The sequence below is a fragment of the Ceratotherium simum genome, chromosome 2 (assembly GCF_057802395.1).
Source record: "Ceratotherium simum simum isolate JZ-2026a chromosome 2, ASM5780239v1, whole genome shotgun sequence".
Lineage (NCBI taxonomy): Eukaryota > Metazoa > Chordata > Mammalia > Perissodactyla > Rhinocerotidae > Ceratotherium > Ceratotherium simum.
In genome coordinates, this window is record NC_141901.1 from 28,529,222 (window position 1) to 28,549,172 (window position 19,951).

Below are 19,951 nucleotides of genomic sequence, written 5' to 3' on the forward strand. Positions count from 1 at the left end.
CCGCCCATGACTGCGCATCTGGGAGCGCAATGCGCCCTGGGTCTCTGGCCTAGGACAGCACCGCCCTTCTTATTACATAACGGAGGGCATGTCTATGCCTTCTCGGCCCTTCCTTGCAACCCTACCTCCTGGCTCCCCAGGGCCTACAGAGCCCAGGAGGGTCTGATGGGGGAGCAAGGAAAGACCTCACTCCCTTGGAGGGCTAGCTCTTGTCCAGTTAGTGATAGGAGCTAGGTTTGAAGACAGAAATGGACTGCTGCCCCCGATTTTGGGGTATGGAATGCAGAATGTCCTTCTGAACGCCCTGTGTCACCTTTGGCCCCCAGGACCTCTCTGGGGGATGGGGGGATGCCCTTCTTTGCTTTGTGACTTTTGAGAGGAAGTTTCTGAAGGGAAAGATGTGACAGTCGTGAGAGTAAGGAAGGGTGAGGGGGACCCAGTTGGGAGGTGCTTGACAGTTCACTCCTCCTTGTCACTGGCTTCCCTTTCTCTGGGTGGGTTGATAATATTTTTGGACTCCTTTCATCATAAGGCTGCCATTTTGGAGGCATTTCTGCTGGTCTCCGACATGGTGGCGTTGGTTTTTCTGGTCCTGCTGTGCCAGTTCCGCAGAGTGGGCGGGGGGTGGGGGCTATGACGGAGGAGGGGGGGGGAGCGCAGCAGAGGCGGGCGCGGTGGTGACTGCCGCAGTGGAGGTGGCCCCAGGGGCAGGACCGCCCAGTCCCACCCTCGGACGCATCCCTGGGTGGGGGTTCCACTAGCTGGGGCACCGGCTTTGCCAGAGCCTGGGCATTGCTACCTGAAGCTCTGGGTCTCCCATGCCCTCATCAGCCTGAGGCTTAGAGCAGTTCAGGGGAGAAGCTGAGTTTTGGGGGAGAGGGGAGGCAGAGACATGGCAGCTCATCTCAGACGTGTCAGACCTGTGGTTTGTGTTCCCCAAATAGGCTCTGTCTCCAGCAGTCTCCCCAGAGGGACAGGGGGTGGGGTCCATGGCAGCTTTGAGGATTTGTTCAGATAGCCCTACCTTTTTACTGTTTTTCTTCTCTGTTTCTCCTCTTGCCCCCTGCCTCTGCCTTGGTTCCAGCTGTAGTCCTCCAGTGAGGCTCCCTGCTGCCTGTCCCTCTCCTCTCCAGGCCCTTGTGCGTGTAGCGGCCATCTTGTCTTTCTGGCTCAGGAATTTAAAATGGTTTCTCGTCGTTTCCAGAATAAAATCCCTTCCCTTTAGCGTGATGCTGAAGGCTGTCTGTAACAAGCCTTAGTTCTCCTATACAGTCTTACCTCTCTTGAGTTTCCCTACGTGGAAACAAAACCAGGAGACTGACTTTTTCTTGCTTTTTCTTTCTCTCTGTTTTCACTGGAGATATTTTTTGTGCCTCCTCTCCACCGCACCCACCTGCGGCAGTCCCGCTGTCTTCCGGGCAACTTTCCTGATTACCTTCACGAGAAGCAATCCTTGTAACCACCCCTGCCACCTTCGGCCGGACTCCCATACGCTTCATCCCTCTTTTATGCTGCTTGAGTTGTGTTACGGTTCTTTGTGTATGAGTCTTATGTCAACTATTAGATTGTGAGCTCTGAGAGGCGAGGGCAGGAAGAAGGGAAACATACCTGTTTGGTGCCTCCTATTTGCAGGTACCATGGCAGGGTCTCTCACTGCGGTTATTTCACTTACTCCTTACCACACCCTGCGAGGAGAGTCCCATGGCTGGTAAGTGTTCCGATCATGATTAGAACCCCGGGTTCCTAAAGCCTTTGTGTTTTTCCTTTCTCAATCCTCACTGTCTGCAAAATGCCTCTTACAAGGTAGATCCCCAAAACGTGTCTATTTAAGGAATTTTGTGAGTCCCTGATGCTGTGTGGGAGTCTGAGTGACCGATCTTGAGCCCAAGGTCTGGGTCAATTAGCTGTTCTATGCCACCCTCACTGCTCCCTCGTTGCCTTTCTCCTCTTCCTTTGTGGCCAGATTCACTCAAGGTGATGGCTTTTTTTTGTAGCTGTAATTGATGGATTAACAAACTTCAGTTATCCTGGTCACCTTCCTCGTAGAAGAGGGAGTGGAGGTGGGGTGGGTTGTAGCATTGTCAGAGCAGAATAAGCTCTAGAACCCAGAGTCATTGAAGACAGTAGAAGGCAGGGAGCAGAGACATTGCACTTGGACAGACCTGGGTTTGCATCTTGACCCTGCCTCGTCCTTAGCTGGCTGGTCTTATTAGACAAGGCGTTTGATTTTGCTAAGTCTTAGTGTCCTCAGTCAGTGAGATGGAGCCACCATAACCTACTACTCAGAAATGCCTAATATATTACCAAGCAGATAGGTTCCCAATAGAAAGTGTTGCAGCTCCCTTCCTCCTGTCCAGTTGTTTATCAGGAACTTAAGACAGGAACACAGCAGGTGGCTCAAGAAGAAATGAGGGAGAAGGGACCTTGCTTGCCTTTGGTGATAGCGTACGCAGGGGCAGGGGAGGAGGTAACCGGGCAGTACGCACGTGAAGCCTTTGAGGTGATGCCTTTCCCCACCTGGAGTAAATACCGCTTTAACTTCTGCGTCAGGACGACGCCGTGGGAATGGAGCCGTGAGAACTGGTGGTGGCAGAGTGAGGGTTAACCAGTGAGCCTTCCTGGGAGCCTTTCGATGCCAGGTTAGTTTCCCTCCCTTCCGAATCACAGCGGTGGCTGCCTCCTTCCTGACGCTGTTGCATCCCGTGGGAGGGGCGTTGGGCACCCTGAAGCCCCTCATCACCAAGTCCGGGGCTGCAGAGCGGAGAGTGACGACAGCCCATGAGTCGTCAGCCGACGGCAGCGGGGACCCTGGTGACGGCTGCTTTGTTGTTTCTTTCCTCTTTGGATGATGACTCAGTGTGTCGGGAGCCGGGCGATGGAGCGCTCAGCCGGGTGGCCAGGACGTTCTGTCAACATGAAAGCAGCAAGAACAGCTTGTCGGGGCTCAGAGCTGACCCTTAGGCTTGGGGTCATTCTCAGGAAGAGCTTGGCATAGAAGAAGGCCACTGCTGGACATCAGGGTGGGGGCGACACCAGGTAACTCAGCAGGGCTCTGTGGACACTTGAATTTTAGAATCTGAAAAGAAAATGCAGCTGTTTGTGTTATTGGATGAGCTTGGCAAATAGGGTCACTTCTTGAGCTCTTCTCACTGGTCCCGAAGGAGAGACATCTTCCCAGGGCCAGAAAACCCTTTGGGATTTCTTGCTGTGGCTCATTGCCTTGGAGAGAGGGCGAGTCTCTTCTTGGGGTGGGGGTGGGCCTGGCAGTTCTTAGTGAACGCTGGTGCTCCAGGACCGCAGGAGCAAGTGCCCGTCATGGGGATATGGCGTTTTAGGTTTCCTCTGCTGGCGTTACGTGAAGATGGTAGATCCGCATCACCGGCCTTAAGCTGAAGGCCAGCTCTTGGGCAGCCTGCTTCAGCCTCGCCTTTCCTCATTGTCCCAAATCAAAGCTTATCTTCTCTCCTTCATCTTCCTTGCTTCCTTCTTAGGTGAAATAGTGGTCCTTGAGTTCTTGACCATTTTGTGTGTGTCATCATGGCGGCTCAGGGTTCTAGGCTTTTCTTGAATCTGCAGCATTGCGCTACATGCGCGTGACATCCCCCCCTGCCCCGCCCGCCGGGCCCTGCCCTGTCCGCCATGCCTTCTTGGGAGCAAGAGAGAAGATGGGCTTCCATTACCACTGAATCATGGCCAAACCCTCATCCCCAGCATCTGGCTTCCCTTTCTCTCCTCTCCCTCCCTCGGCCAGTGTCTGGGGGCAGAGAAGCAAGCAACTTGTGGTGGGAAATGAGGGACAGCCTGGCCCAGGAGCTCCCTGCCTCTTTTCTCCATGTACCATTTTTCAGTCTCACACTTGCCTGTAGATGGTGCTAGCACTGACATTTGTCAGTGAGTACCTCCTCCACTCCCCAAGGACCTCCTGCGGTGACTCATTGGGGATCTCTGGAAGGATTGGCTTTGGGGGCTTGGGAGCCTAAGGGAGCAGGGAGACCTGGCCCAGGTCACGGCAGAGAGTTAGGCAGGGCAAGGGTTGGGAGCCAACCATCCCCACCCAGAGTGCAAAGGCAGCTCCAGCCCTTAACATCATGTCTTTTTGAGCCTGAGTAGAGAGCAACTTGACCTAAAAAAATTGTATGTATGTGGGTGTTGGAGCCTTTGCATCTCATGTTTCTTTGTCCAGAAGCTGTGCATAAAGAGAGCCCAGATTCTGTACTTGAGAGAGCTCTGTTGTCCCTCAGGTTTGTTTTCTGAAAGAGGTGATGGACAGACCCTCTTTGATGAGACCCCATGCCCCTTGGTACTGGCCTTTCTCCAGGACCATGGGCCCTGCGTTGTCTTGCTTCTGTCATTGGATGGTGAGCAGCAGCTGAGGGCCGTAGTCCCAGGGCCACATATTAACCCCAGATAGGACCATGATTGGGACCTACACAATTCATTGCTTGGTTGGCCCTGTGAGCCGAGCCCACCTGTCTTCTCTTTTCTTCTTCTCCACAGAGAACTCAGCGGAGTTCAGCTCTATGAGTAGGTGACAACCTCCTGGAGACTCGGGCTCAGCCGAAGATGGTGCTGGTAAGCATAAGACAGCCGTCATACTGTCGGATAGAAGAGCCTGTTTGCATTTATTTGGAACAAAAAAAGGGGATGCCTGGCAGCCTGATTCTCTGCAGTAAGTATTCGTCTGCGTTCTTTTATTCCTTCAAATACTGGAAGTGGATAGATGTGTATTGAACCCAGCCAGCTGCTGTGCCTTCTCCAGTTTTTTTTTCATGCACACCCCCACCCTCGGTCCTCCAGAAGAGAGGAATAGATCCATTTTCTGGTGCTGCTGGCTGGCTGCAGAGAGGTTAGAACTCAGCGTTCATTCTGAACACATGCCCCTCACATTCACAAGTCGATTTTCCCTAAAACGGAGCCAAAAGCCTGTGTCCCTCAGTGCAGAGTGTTAATGGGCTGAGTGGAAGGACCCTGCTTGCCCTTACTGCCCCCAGCAGGGAGGAGAGGCTCTCAGTTGACTGGCTGGGGGAGGCTGGTCCTTGCCAGCATCTAGCATGGTTCTCTGCCAAGTTCTAGCTCCAAATCTCTAGGCCGGTAGGAACCTAGACTATATATAGCATTGTGCTAAGCAATTCTTATCGGCCGTGTCCGCCCTCCCCTGTGGGAGAGGAGCACTTCTATCAGGGAGCCGGAACCTGGAGAGTGTGAGCCGTCTCTGAGGGGCCTTTCATTCAGGGAAGGGGTACGTGTGCGTGCGTCTGCTTCTGGTTCAGGGCTGCCAAGCTTGCTTTCCTTTCCCTTATCTCAGGTGCTGATAGATTCAAAAGTCATGTGGATGAGGGTACTGATGTGGGATGAGGGCCAGGAGGGGCTGATGGTTCTTGATGGATTTTGGGGTTGGAGGAGGAGAGGCTGGGGCGCACAATGTGGCTGAAGGCACAGTGTGGCCTGCGGCAAAGACCAGCCCCGTATGTTGTCTTGGTTTCCTGTCTGCTGTGCTTTGCCCAAGCATGTCTGTTGACCTCTCTCTTCCTTCTTTTGGACCTCTTGTCTTCCCTGCCTTCCTCCACCACTTCCTCCTCCTTCCTTTGATTTTCTTTAGGCTATATGAGGGCAAACTCAGCTATAAGCATCCGGGAGCTATGTCTACTCTCTGCCCTCACCCCTGTTTGGAGTTTCTGGAAATCTGGCTTAGCTCAGGCAGAGAGGGGTCAGCTGTCCTCAGGAGGAGTTGGTGGTGAATCAGTGTGTTGTGCGGGTGGTATAGGGTAGAGTAGTCTGGGTATTTGCTTCCTCCCTCTCATAGGTGCTCTTAAGCCACCAGTTTGTGTGGTTCTGTGACTGCAAATGCTGACATGATCCCCGTCTTGTCAATGAATCATCTGGCAGGCTGGTTATTGGAAACCAGATACAGCAAGGAAAACAGGATTTAACCCCTTCCCTGCCTCCCAGGTAAGTCAGGCTGCCTCCCTCTGACCTTACCTGAGCCCCCTTCCCTTCCCATGGAAACCATTTTTCTTATTCAGTGGGCAATCCTCAAACTTCTCCATTCAGAATCTCCCAAACAATTGCTCTCTTCTTTCCATTCTCCTACTCCTGGCTTTTCTGTGAATGGGGTTAGTAGCTAGCAAAGGCTTGGGGGAAGGGCAGCCAGCTGAAGTGATCAGGCTGCTAGGATGTGTGGGAAATAGCTGGGAAGCGTTGCTGGGTGTGGCACTTGGCAGAGCAGTTGGGCCTCCCATAGTGACTGACCGGGAACTCTCCTTGGCCCCCAACATCTAACATGAGATTCTGCGTATAACCCCTCAGAGGTGCCTGGAGCCTGCCTGGGACTTGGGCTTTCTCCTCCCCGTGTCGTCCTGGTGGATGGTGGATGTTCTCTCTGACTTGAGGCACTTTTAGCCTTGCTGGGCCTTAGTCTAGGGCTCTGGTCTAGAGATTAGGCCATGGGCTTGGCAGTGGACTTTGGGGCTCTTTCCCTACTTTTGGGGTTTTTTTGAGTGAATCACTTTCTTCTAGGCCCTCATTGCCTTTGTCTTAGAAAAAAATTCCTGGCCCAGTAAGCCATTGCAAAGCATCTCTAGGCAGTTGACGTAGAAGTGTTTTTTTTCTCTGCCTCACTTGGTGCTGGTCACAGTAATAGCGACGATGATTAAAAATGATGACAGCCTGCAGAATTAGGGAGGTCTGTTGCATTATAGAGTCAGTTCAGAAAGCAGACTGTAGGCACTTGCCGCGTCACTAGGAAATCTCTCCTATCAGGTAGATTCCTGTGATGTTCTGGGCCAGGAGGGCTGGTTGAAATTAGCTGACAGCAGATTCATCTGGGGTCTAAAGATAAAAGGAATGGTACTGGGTAATTTTATGATGCTTTTGGCTCATATCAGGGGTCATCTGTGGGATCTTGCCTCTCTGCTCGTGTCTCATGCACGTGGGTGGTGTGTCCTCGTCCCCACCCCAAGGATCCAGGGAAGACTGGCAAATTCTGCCTCGCGTTGTTTCGTCTTCTCTTCTTCCCATCGGAGACGAGTCCCTGAGTTGGCTGTGAGCAGCCTGAGATCCTCCCTGAGTGAGGAGTCCAGGGCTGTTTGGAAGAGTCCGGTGTCTCTTCCTTCAAGGAATTTGACAAGTCTCAGCCCCTCCAGCAGTAATGTAGTGAGGGATGGCTGGGGGTGTTGGGCCCAGAACATGAATCAAGTGGAGAGATCAGCTTTGGTGCAGCTGGGGAGATGATGAGGAGCGAGCCAAGTCCCTCAAGGTGTGTCGGCTAGAGTCTGCCCAGCACTGGCTGTGGGGCTGGGGCCGGATGGAGCTGCCGGCCGTGCTCGGGTGGTCCCTGGGCCTGGCTCTGGGTGGTCGCCCTACCCTTGGCTAGATTGGGACAATCAGAGTGGGCAGCAAAGGGGAGGTTGGTTTTGCCCCCTGGGACCCAGTTGTCCCCTGAGGCCTGTGGTGTTTCCAGAATCGGGGTTGGTGCTTCCCTGCTGATTTTCCTATTATTGTCTCTCTTCTAGTTCTTTCCTCTCTGCTTACCAGCCTGGCTTTGATTGACGTGACGTGGGGCATTGTGTTGTCAGAAGTCAGCCTAGCAGAACAGTTGGCGTCCCCTGAGAGGGCGACCAGGCATATCTGGCACTTCCCTCTTGACCTTTGAACCCCTGTGGTCTGGGGCAGCATGGGGGCTTTCTGTCTGGGGTCCTGCAGAGGTGAACAGAGCTGGTGGTGCTGGAACTGTGGTGGTGTGGCTTGGCCAGGAGGCGATGGGGAGGGGCCCTGCCGGTGGACCTGATTGGTCAGCACCTTCTCTGTTCCATTGAATCCTGGTCTCGTCGGGGCTGTGAATTGTTTAATGCATATCTTGGCTCTGTCCCCTGACACAAGTGCCCCCAAGGCTGCAGCCGCAGCTTTAGAGAGGATCTGTACCTCGTGCTGGTCACTTTTTTGGGCATGTTGCCTCCTTTTGAGATATGTAAGAGATACTGTCCTTTTCCACTAGCCAGCTGTCTGTGGGAGGCCTTCATTTTGCTTTGCTTTGCTGGGACTTGGAGTGACTGGAGAAAGCATGGACTAGATTTGGTTTCTTGCTGGCTCCTTCTACAGGAGCTGTTCAAGGGCTGATAAAACCAGAGGACACCTGCAGATCCCAAGGCCCATGCAGAGCCTGATGCAATAGTGTCGAGCCTGGGCAGGGGAGGAATGGGAGGACAAGGATGGAGAGAGCCACGTGGGGAGATGGTTGTGCATCATCTGACCACGGGCTCAAGGCCAGGAGGGGGTGGGAGGATGTGTCCAGTATTCAACCACGGCTGCCTGCTGCGGCCTAGAATGGATGTGTGTGTACGTGGAGCCCAGATCAGGGTCTGTAGTGAGGCGTGAGGGTATGAGATGGGCATCAGAGTTCTTGGTCTGAGCATGCCGTCAGGGAAATGGAAAATGACTTTTGTTAAGGGTCCTCCTTTGCTTATCTCATTTCATCCTCAGCACAACCATGTGAAGTAGGTATTACTTCCCTTTTACCATAGTTAAAGAAACTGTGATTATTAGTGACTTAACCAAGGTCACACACTTGGGAAGTGGCATTCTTGAGATTTAAACCCAGGCACTTCTGATTCCAAAGCCTGTACTTTTTCTTCATCCTCTTGGGCTAAAGTCAGACATTTTTGAGAGCTAAGACCCTCACAGGATAGGTAGCCAGGAGAACTGATGTGAACCAGAGTGAAAGGCCATATACCCAGGAGAACTTTGTAGTCACGGGGTTGGCTACACCACATCCCTTTTTGGGGAGGCAGGGCAGAGGCAGGCAGATACACTTTGGTTATCCATGGACAGGCAGGGCTGAGCATGGCCAATGCATTCCTCCTACAAATATGTATTCAGCCTCTGCTATATGCCAGGGACTGGACTGGGTGCTGGGGATGCAGAACTCAACAAAAACAAGTTTCTGCTCTCCTGGGGTTCATTCTAGTGTGGGGAGATTATTTATTAATAATAAAAAAATAGAATTAAAAAATATATCAAGTAGACATATATGGAAAAGGAGGAGACCCATACATAAGAAGAGAGGATCCAGATGTTGGTCAAGGAGGAAATTTGAGAGACTCAAGGACCTTAGCCACCTGGGGAAGCTGCATTGATCAAGCCTCCAAAGAGTTAGGATTGATATGGGTGCTAACCCCTCTCTTTTCCTAACAGCTAGAACAATCTTCCAAGGTCCCCCATAGCTTACAGGAACTTGCAGTGAGTCAGCGATCAAGGTGGCAGTAGACGTCAGGTCTTTGGTCACCAGCAGACTAGGGTTTTTTCCATTAGCCATGGCTCCTGGCCTTCCGTCTCCTACCCTCACCAGGTGCCAGCTGGCGTCTCTACCTCACCCTGGTCACCGTGCCCCTCTCTTGCCCATGCAGCACAGGGGAACACTCGGATTAAGTCTTTGCTGAGTCACTGGTAAAATATGTGCCTGTAGGAGGCAGAACTCTGAGCTCAGCCTCTCCTGCCAGAACACATGGTTCCAAGATTATCGCGATAGGGAAGGGACGGGCAGAGGGTAAGGAAGGAGAAATCACCTTGTGTCAGATGCTTGGAGGAGCTTTGCGTCTTGAGAGCTTGAGGCAGGTTGGTGGCTGGAGGTGGGGGAGGGGGTGTTCCTGGTGTGTGGCTCCAGGGCTCAGGACTTGTTTATGTGGTAGAAGCAGCCACCAGGCCCATGGTGAGTCAGGCCACGTGATTCTTCCCTCCTTGGCCCCATAGTCGTACACCTGGCCCACCTGGACCACGGAAACTGCCCCCTGCTGCCAGGGGGCTGATGTTGCACAAGGATGAGGTGTGGGTCTTGGTGGTGTGGTTGTGGGGGGATCAGGGAGAGTGGGGCTTATGTTGCTTGGCGTAGGACAGTCAGCAGGCCTGGACTCTGGCCCTGGCTACGTTGGTAAAAACTCACGTGCTCTCTTTACCTCTTTGGGACTCAGTTTCGTTATTTATAAAATGAGAGAGTTGAACCAGAATCTTTTTGGAGGTTCTTTGCCAACTCTGATGTGGAGGCCCCGTGGATGTTCCCCAGGTGGCTGAGGTCCTTGAGGTATTTCTTAGCCAGGAACTCAGGACGAGGAAGACTAGACCTGCGTGACAAGAGAAGGGGTGGGGGGGATCTTGAAGGACCTGTCTGAGAGCAGCCACAATCCTGTTTTCTGAAGAGATGCTGTTGCCATCAATTAGGGCAGGTGGGTGGAAACAGTTTTTGAAGGACCTCCCCCACCCAGAAGTAAGTAGGAAGGGGCTGGTGATTGCGTGAAGGTGGCTGATGAGGAGTGTCCACATGACAGAGGATGTGGACTCTGTTTCCCACCAAGAGGCTTGTCTGGAGATGGGCTGTGTAGGAGTTCCTGGGGGGGCTTGCTGTGCTGCAGAGGGTGACTTGAGATGTCGTGCTCCAGGAGAGATGCTCCATCCTTTCTGGCCCTAAATCCTGGAGAGAAAATGGAACTGCAGGTCCTGTGTGTCTTGTGCCTTCCCTGAGACATCTGTTCAGGGTCCTTGCCCCTTTGCCTTCAGGAAGTTTTCCTTTATATTTAGCCTTCTTTTCTCATGTGGTTGTTGAAGCCCTTCTACTTAAAAAAAAAGAAAAAAGAAGAAAATGAGAAAGGAAAAAAAAAACAAAAACAAAAATATCTCAGAGCCACCAGTTCCATTTTGGCTTTTTAGTCTTGAGTCACTCTTTAAAAGAGAGCAAAAATAAAACACATGCAGGAAAGTCCAGGGTCCCAGGCCCTCCTAGGCTGTTGTGCAAGGCCAGGCCGGGGCCAGGGGCGGCTGGGGCCCTGACTGAGCTTCTCCATGGCAGCCTCAGTCCCCAACGTCCACTACTTCTCCAAGGCTGCGTGGGTAGGAGCCCCTGGGGCTGAGGGTACACATTGTGCAATCCGCTGAACAGAATGCCGAGTTTTAAAAATAGCTACATTTCTCCAAGACACTGTCTGCTTGCCGCTTTGCTGGCCACTCACCTGGGATTCATAACTGTGAGCCCACCCCCCTCTCACCCCCAGGAAGGTGTAGCGAACAGGGATTTGGGCCAGGACTCGGGCAGGAGAGGAATTGATTAGTAACCATCGTCTCACACGCCCCATGTGACACTGCACAGTTCCTTTCACATTTGCTAGATCATTTCGTCCTCACACAACCCCCTGAGGGTAGGTGGTATTATCCCCCTAGTTGATGAAGCTGAGCCAGAGAGAGTCCTGGCAAGATATGACTGCTTCTACCTGCTTAATTTGGGTCACCCACCCAGGACCCTGACTCTAGTTGTCATTTCCTTGGGTTCTAGTTGTGTTCTTCAGCTGACAGGTGCAGCGGGGGCAAGAGTGGAGTGGGTCTTGGGTAGTTGACTTGATCGCTGGTGGCCGTAGGTCCGCTCTATATACGTTGAAGGGGGAAGGAAACCTCAGAATATCCAGATTCTCATAGTCGCTGATGTCTTGCAACTTCTTGGCGCTCTTGTGAAAAGTGTCTTGCTCTTCTTGGCTAGGAAGCCAGCCATTCATCATGTGTTTCCGATGAGGTTTCCTACATTTGGAAGCTTCTGGAATATGTGGCTCTTCAAACCATTCTGACACATTTGTATCACACTTCATGCATGTGCATATAGTCATGTTTCTGCTAAGTAGCTCTCTTAGAATGAGGCCTCATTGTGGGATCTTTGAGATTTTTCCAGCAGATGTATAAGGTATGCCCAGAGCTTTGCCTAGCATGTGTGTTGTGTGTATGTTACCTGTTTGTTGGCTAATTAGTGTACAGCACCTGCTGGAATAATTGGCTAATGTACAATATAAAGTAAGATACTAGCAATGCTGGCTTCAGCTGGCTTCAGCTCTGAATGTTTGCTGTTTGATTGACTTGAAAAAGTAGGCCTTAACCCATGGAGAGGAAGGTGGGTCAGAGAATTCTTGGGTGTCGGTGTTCCCTGAACGCTGAGCATAGTCCCCACTCTCTATAAGGAGTGCTGAGGCAGGGCACGGACTGCATGCCTTCTTGGCATGTGGCCCTCTGACTGATCATCATTCGAATAGACCCAGAACTTGTATGAAGGAGAGAAGTGTTTGTTTATAGCACATTTAGCTCAGATGGTTTAGGCTTTATCTGGGGGTGTGCCTTGAGGAAGGGTTGGGATTGGATGGGGGCAGCATGCAGATGTCTGTGAATGTCTTGTCTGTTTGTATCCCCTGAATGCAGCCTCGGCTTGCAGAGAAACCCTGTGATGGGGGAATCCACAGGGGAGTTGTTTTGGTGGATGAAGCCTTCGATAACTACTTGTGAAGATTTGTCTTATCGGACCCAGTTGTTTCTATTTGCCTGGAGCACGGGAAGGAGGACGGCTGAACCTGCAGAGGGAGAGTGATTATGCTAGACTTCAGGGAGAACCGTGGCATCCCCTTTACTGAGGGCTCCTGAGGAAAGATGAAGCCTCTTTATCTGAGAGGGAGAGACTGGATGTCTTTGACAGGATCCTTCCAGTCCCAAGCCCCTGGAACTTTGATATCGTCCCTAGAACAGCATGAGGTTTGGGTGCCAGGATCTAGAGCGGCCCCATGGCTGCACTCTCCATCTTGCCTTGCTGCCTTTGAGGCGAGCCTAAGCTGGGTGGGGGTGGGGGTGGCACGTGAGCATCGGGCCTGGAGCTCTCACCCTGTTCCCCGTGCAGAGAGAACTTCTGGAACTGACCCTATAGGACTGGTATTATTTGCGCATAAACAGAGAAGAAAGGCACGTCGTCCTTCATCTTTTCCAGGAAGGAGCACTGAGCTGCTCTTACGCGATGTTTGTGCCGCTGCCGCCACCTACCCTGCCGGTTCCCCCAGCCCTAGGGGCCTGTGACGGGCGCTGGAGATGTGAATGAGAGTGTGTGCGAGGGAGGCAGTGCAGAAGGCAGGGCCAGACATGATTTGCTGGGAAGAAGGTAGGAGATGGAAGAGGAGTGTCTCAGGGCAGGTCCACAGCTCTGGGACCACCAGCACTGCCTGCTATGCTGAAGGCACAGGTGTATGTTCAAATGGGCCTACTATTTAGAAGTAACCTAGAGTCTGAAATAAACCAGTTAATGTCCAAATGAGGGTTGTGGTAAATACGGACAATCTTATAGCCAGGCAGTTATTACTACCTGCAAATTGAGCATCGAAAGGCCCGACAGGTCAGGAACCTGTCAGCGGGCCCTCCTGTCTGTAAGATCATGCTCATTTTATATTGACTTTTTGTGTCCTTTCTTTCCCGTTTCCCACTCTCACTCATTTCTTACGTGTACAGGAATGTCTGTCCATGCATTTGTGTTATTATTTCTTTGGGGTATAGTTCTTCCCACGTCTCTCTCTCTGACATCGAATATATGACTTTTATTTCAAATGTGAATGAACCACAAGCTCACTGCAGAGATGAACCATCTCTGAGATGGGGCAGCTGCTCGTAGAGCCCCCCTCCCCACCTAGGCCTGGAGCCGGTCATCCAGACCCCGGGAGATGAGGGGCAAGGGTGTCCTTGCCAGGACCAGCTCAGCCCCTCAGCGTGCCTCCTGTTTGCGATGGGGGTTGCTCAGGCACAAACCGTCCCTGCAGACATTGTTAGCTGTTTCTTGTTTTCGGCTTGAACTCTGAGTAGTGGCTTTGAAAGTCTGAGACCACATGCCACCCTGCTAGGTGAGGAGCGGGGCAGAGAGGGTCAGGGGCAGAGAGGAAGAGAACACGGGCTCCTGGCCACTAGCCTCTCTCCAAGACAGGTGAACTCTGTGTTCAAAAAGGAACTCATTTAGTCTTTTGGCCCTAATGGAAGTTATTTGTGTTTTCTCTCTCTCTTTTCCCTCCTCTCTCTCCCTCACCACCCCCCCCCCCAGCCTCCAAAAGAATTTAATCTGCTGGACAACAAACAATACTGTTATAAAACTTTGAAAACAAGAGGGCGAGGCCTCCCTGACGAGGAGAAGGGCATGCCGGGTAGTGGCCGAGAGAGCCTGCCAGGCCGAGATGGAGCCGGGCGAAAGCCCAGTTGGCTGGGTACCTGGGCGCCTGCCCCTGCCCAGCCTGCCATCCACGCCATCCACACCATCCCCCGTCCAGAAGGGAAGGAACCAAAATGAAAGCAGGGCAGAGACGCGCTTGAAAAAGGGAAGTTGTACGTGTTCCCCTCTCTCTGATCTGATGAGAATGCACTAGACTGTGAAACTTCCTCCCCTCCCTCCCTCCCCCTCTCTCCCTCCTCTCTCCTCCCTCCTCCTCCTGCCTCCTCCTACCACTCACTGTTCCCGGTCCTGAGACTGGCAGACATAGGTCCTGATAACAGAATGAGGCTGGCATAGCACTGTAGGTACAGCTACCAGCCGGGCCAGCTGCAGGGGAAGCAGGAGAGAAAGGTGCTCCAAGTTGGCTTTGGACTCTGGACCTACCCTCTGTCTGCCCAGCCTCCCTCCCCCAACTAGGGAAGTGGAACCGTGTCACGGGGTGTGCCCCAGTTCATGTGCTCCGCCAGGTGTGTGCCCAGGTACTGGGTAGAACCGCCACTTGGAGGTTCGTGGGTACACCCCAGGCTTCCTGGTGCCCGCTGGGGGTCATGCTCTGGGGAGGATGTCTGACTTGAGGAGATGCTCTGTTCTCCCTCCAGGAGGAGTAGGGGTTGTGCTGCTGAGGCTGGGGCATGCCTCTGGAGGGGCTCATGGGGACAGGAACATGCTTCTCCCAGCAAGCAGGCACATGGTCCTGTGAGTGAGGTGCCTGGTGGGATACTGCATCTGCTAGTTACTTGGTGGCTGAAGGAGAGGGCCACCCAGCTCTGCCTGGGGAGGTGGGGAGCTGGGCTCTGGGGCATCTCTCTCGCAATCTGCAGAGTTAGATTTCACCTGAGACTGAAGTTTCACTTCTGAGTCCATCATTACTGAGTCAAGTAAATGATTTGGGAGTGACAAGGGAGCAATGTTGGTGGTTTTCCTTTGGATCCGCTTTGGTTTGGACCTGTGAACTGTGTGGTGGGCATTGTATTTGTGTAATAGACCGTAGGCATGCTCGCTTTTCCTCTTGTGGAAAGCACTAGCTTCCTTGAAAGCAATTCACGGTTGTGCCCATCCTCCTCCACCAGGGCTAAGCCATTCTCTAGGGGAACATGCAGACATCCGTGCTCCCATCTTCACTCCATCCGTCCTCCTTCCCCTTGCTCCCCACTGTCTCTTGCTGCCCCTGACGCCCCATGACATCCCAGGGCAGAGTAGCCTTGGTGCATCCTCTCAGCCAGCCAGCCCGCCCCACCGAGGGCTTCTGTGCCCTGTACTGTGTCTGGGAGGTTTCCAGACCCAGGTTTTCACCAGTGGTGTTGAGGAAGGGACAGAGAACCTAACTTTGTGGAAAGCAGCTGCTTACCCCTGCCTCAAGGGAAACCAGAAGAGCTGATGCTGGGCCCACGTCAGCTGAGAAGCCTGTGACTTGTGACCTTGTTACGTCAGCGGGCATTTGAGGGGCTCGGTGGGTTTGGAGTGTGTTATTCCCACTTTGGGCTCCAGGGCCTGGAAAGTGAGGTGATCCCTGGATGCTGAGCTCTCCTTTTGGGGGCCAAACTGCCAGAAAGAGAGCTCCAGCTCCATGTTCCCCTCCACCCCAGCCCCGCATACACATACCCTTCATTTTATCACCCTTTCCTCTGATTCAGTAACCACAGCTAGTTGGCAACAGGCCCCACCCTGACAGCTCAAGACAAAATGTCCAGGACACTGGGCCTGGGCCAGAGCCAGAGTGACAGGAAGCTGGGTTGGGCCTCTCAGTTCATACACACAATGGTGTGGGACTGTCTGGAGGGCAGAACGTTCCCCTTTTTCAAAAGGGCCTTCCCCAGGCTCCTCTCTCACCAAGATGACTCTTCCTCACTGCCAGGAGCCCTGAAATCAGCATTCCAAGTGGCAGGAAGATGGATGATCTGGGCTCTGCCTCCGGCACCCCTCCCCCGCTCTGGCTGGAACTTGCGTCAGTCAAGTAAGTAGCTGTGACTCAGCACCCAGGCGAGTCGGGAGGGAGGGAGAAGCTGCTGCCTCACAGGAACCTTCCCAGCCTTCTGGATTTGAACACACTGGTAGCACCAAACAAGCCAGCAGCATTAGGTTCCTGGGGTGAATATCTGTTTGTTCTCTGGGTTTGCTTATGGATTTCTTAAACAAGGATTCCTCTCCTTCCCGTTTTCCTCCCATGTTATTTTTGAGGCACCATGCTGGGCATAGCATTCCTAGGACTTTAAAAAGACATAGACAGCATCATTTATAAAATGAAATAGAAGCTCTCTTTGCAATCTCCAGCCTGTCCTTTAACTGATGGCCCATGAATTGTATTTAACCCTCAGATGTTTTTGTTTGTCCTGCACAGGGTTGTTTTTGTTTTTTTTAATGTATCTGATTTTGCATGCCTTTAGACAAAACCCAGCCTCTCCGGGTCACTATACTTCTGCTGCACGCTGTCGCTGCTTCTCTGTCTTAAGTTTCCTGCCCAATATTTGAGCGTGCAGTGACCAGTCTGCCAGCCCCCTCTCTTTTCAGATGAACCCTCCGAGGCCCATTCCAGGGAAGTGCAGGCCCCTGTGCTCAGAGTCTGGGATGAGCAGGAATTAAAGCCACTGTGTTCTAATTCACTGTGTGGTGACCTTTCCTCCACCCTCAGGTCCCTGCTCAGGCAGAGGAGTGTCCTAGGCATGAGGGGGTGGAAAAACGTCCAGATCAGATGTGGGGACAGAAATGGACTGGGGCTGCAGCGTGGCTCCCCAAGCTCTCTTCTTGCGTCATGGCACCTCCCAGGGCTGACATGCCCACCTCTCTAGTGGGTGGTTTTCCTTCCCAGGCAGCCCACCAAGCCCTTTTCCACTGGCCAGTTTGCATGGGGCCATTAGGTCAAGGTGGGAGGATGACCGTGAGCCCTCAGCAGGCTGGGGCTTCTTCCAGATCTAGGTGCCTCGGACTGGGTGCCGGGGAGAGCAGCTCCCTTCCAGCCCCCATCAAACCACCCAGCTACATCCAACTAGGGAACAAAAATGCCAGCTTGTTTCAGGTAAGTGAGTCATTGCCCAGCAGACTTCGAGAGAGAGACGCCTGGTTCTGTTGGGAGGGCTAAGACCTGAACAGACCCTTTTATCCAATGGGATCGGAAGGGCAGAGTTTTTGGCATTAAGATTGCTTTCTTCCCCCTCTTCTTCTTTCAGAGTGTTGACAGTGATGCATTGTTAATGATTTCTCATCTCTTTTTCCAGAGAGCTAAGATTATTTTACAACTCAAGAGTTGGGAGCCCACATGATGGTTCGTGTCCCTTAGTTCCCTTAGTGACAGTTGTTCCTCTGCTCTGTGCAACCCCCTTGAGCTCTGGGCTGAGGCTTCCTGGGTCACAGGAAAGACATTAACTAATCACCGGATGACCAAATGTCATAAGTGTGTTCTGAAGGAAAAGAACTTGGTGGTGTGAGAGGGCAGCCAACTGAAAGCTGGGCTAGCTTGGGGGAAGCTTTCCTGAGGAAGGGAGGGCTGAGCTGAGATCTTAGGGAGGACTTCAGACAACCTGGGTTACCTAGGGTGGGTTGGGGGGTGGAGGGGTGACAGTTATGGGAGAGTGGATGGAGAGTGTTCCAGAAAGAGAGAGCAGCATGTACAGAGGCCTTCTGGTGGGAAGAAGGATGCTGTCTGGATCACTGAAGGACATCCGTGTGACAACACCTTAGGAAAGGGTTTTGTGGAGACTGGCAGTTGGAAGTTGCTAAGGATGAAGAGTTTGACTGAAGTAAAAAGCAGAGAAGCTGAGAATTACCAAATGTAGATCTCCTTCAATTCCCTCGTTTTATAGGAGTAATGACTGTCATTTAACACTCACTCCTGACCTTAAAACCCTAGCAGTTACCTGGTTAACAGGGCCCAGCTGTTGGCTGCTGGTGTCCTCCCTCAGAGCCCCTGTGGGCAGAGCAGAGCCCCCGCTCTCCCACCTGTGGCCGAGGCCTTGCAAAGCCCCACAGACTGCCGAGCCTAGTGCTGTGTCAGAATCGCTCAGGAGTCCAGCACAGGCACTGCGGGGCGGTTCATTTCCAGTGTCTTCTCCACTCCTGCAGTCATGCTATGGGAGACCACAAGCCACCAGAGGTGCAGGACAGCAAAACAAGTTACCCCAGAACACGCAGCCCCTTGCAGTACCAGTCGTGCTCCCGTCTCCACCCAAGTTTAACGTGTGTGCAGTCAGGAACATCCTACTTCTGTGTAAAATATTGCCTAGGATCCCCCCGCCCCTGGCAGTCTTTCTCATAGTGAAGTTCAAGAACAGAATGAGGTGCGAGTCCAGCTATGGAGCAGGCGGCAGTGGGCAGAGGAGCAGGAACACAGACTTCAGAGTTAGACCTGGGATCTACACCAGTCATTAGTCGTGTGACCCTGGACAAGATTTTGAACCATGTAAAGGATCAGTTTCTTCTGCAAAAATGGGAATAATACCTGCCTCACAGGACCACTGTGAGAATTAGAACTTGGTGTTTTTCCTTCTCTTCCCTGAAGCAGCACGTGCCTTTATTTCCAGGAGCCATAAAAAATATAAGCCTATATCTGGAGGCCTAAAGAATTGGTAGGGAACCTGAAAGATACAGACTCTACTGTGTGTCTCTTCTTTCTTTTGGTTATGGTATCAGAGGAAAAATAGCCATGTTTTCTTAGCTTCAAACCACCAAAAAAGATGATGGAGTTGGGAGAAGGGAAATCAAATTTGAACACAGTTTGCAAATCTTATTTTCAGGAAATTTTGAAAACAACAAAAAACACTCAATTCTTGTGTTAGAGGATTATCTACTTAATACAGTCTTAGGACACCAGTTTTTTGTGTCACACCAGAGGTGAAATAAGATTGCCAGTGTTCTGACACTTCCCTGTGGCTGGGAAGGAGTCCATGCTCTTCCTGAATAGGGCACGTGGACGCGTTGCCCTGGCCAGCTGAAACTCACCTTTGTGGACAGGCTGGAGCCTCACAGACAGAGAGGGTGCTGCTTTCCTGATGAAGTGAGTAATATCGGAAAACACTTTGCATACTGTGAACTATTTTACAAAGCAGGGCAATACTAATGTAAATATTAACTCATTTTAATTTAGCTTTGGTCATTTTATTTCATATGTATAATAATTTGTAGGGACTCGTGGAATTAAACAGAATTAACTAGGATTCATGAGTTTTGTATTGCTTTTCTCTGTGTGAAGCATCAGCTGTGACTTGCATGTTCCTTGAGCATCACTTTGTAACTCTCTGTTGCGTTTCTAACGGATTATTACATTATGTGTCATGTCACAAGTAGAACTCCGAGAAGACATTTCTCCTCACGGCAGAGGCTGGGTCTTCCGGTCGCATCTCCCTCCTTTCTTCAGTGAGATCCTCTTCTTCTGGAAGCTGGTTTCACATGGTGGCTTAGATTTTTCCATCTTTGTATCTAGCACCATTTGAAATCAGTGTTTTAGGAGTAAGAATTGCAGCACAGCAAAGGACCGACTGCAGAAGAGCTGCTGCTGTGGGACTGGCTCCCCTCCTCCTGCCACCTGAGCCGGTTCAAGAAAGGAGGAAGTTGAAAAACAAAATACACCCTTCAGTGTGTCCGGTTGTGGAGGGGTGACGGTGCAGGGAGGAGTTTGTATTTAAGACACTCAGTGTGTCTCCAACTCAGTGGTTGGAGCAGGGGCAGAGGTTGCAATACTCTTTTTGTTGATAAGCGGCAGGGCCTTTGAGCATGGTGATGGGGAAAGGCTCGATTGAATACTTGATTGTATTAGGGAAGTGGAGAGGGCTGTCTACCTGCAGGACTGTTTCATCCACATCACAACTGTCTGCCTGCTCCTGGATGCCCTGGAACATTCAGCTGCCGTTGCAGCCCTGCTGAAATCAAACTTGCCACCTGCACTGTCAAGGTGCAGGACCGCCAGGAGCACCACTGGACCCATCTCTT

General features: G+C 52.0%; 1 long non-coding RNA gene across 1 annotated transcript; it reads left to right on the top strand.

The window, feature by feature from the left end:
• The first annotated feature begins 2,417 nt into the window (after positions 1 to 2,417).
• LOC106801003 (uncharacterized) lies at positions 2,418 to 6,396 on the top strand. Its single transcript, XR_001390351.2, has 3 exons — positions 2,418 to 2,639; positions 2,858 to 3,036; positions 4,498 to 6,396. It is a non-coding gene; the product is annotated as an uncharacterized LOC106801003 (long non-coding RNA).
• The last annotated feature ends 13,555 nt before the right edge of the window (positions 6,397 to 19,951 follow it).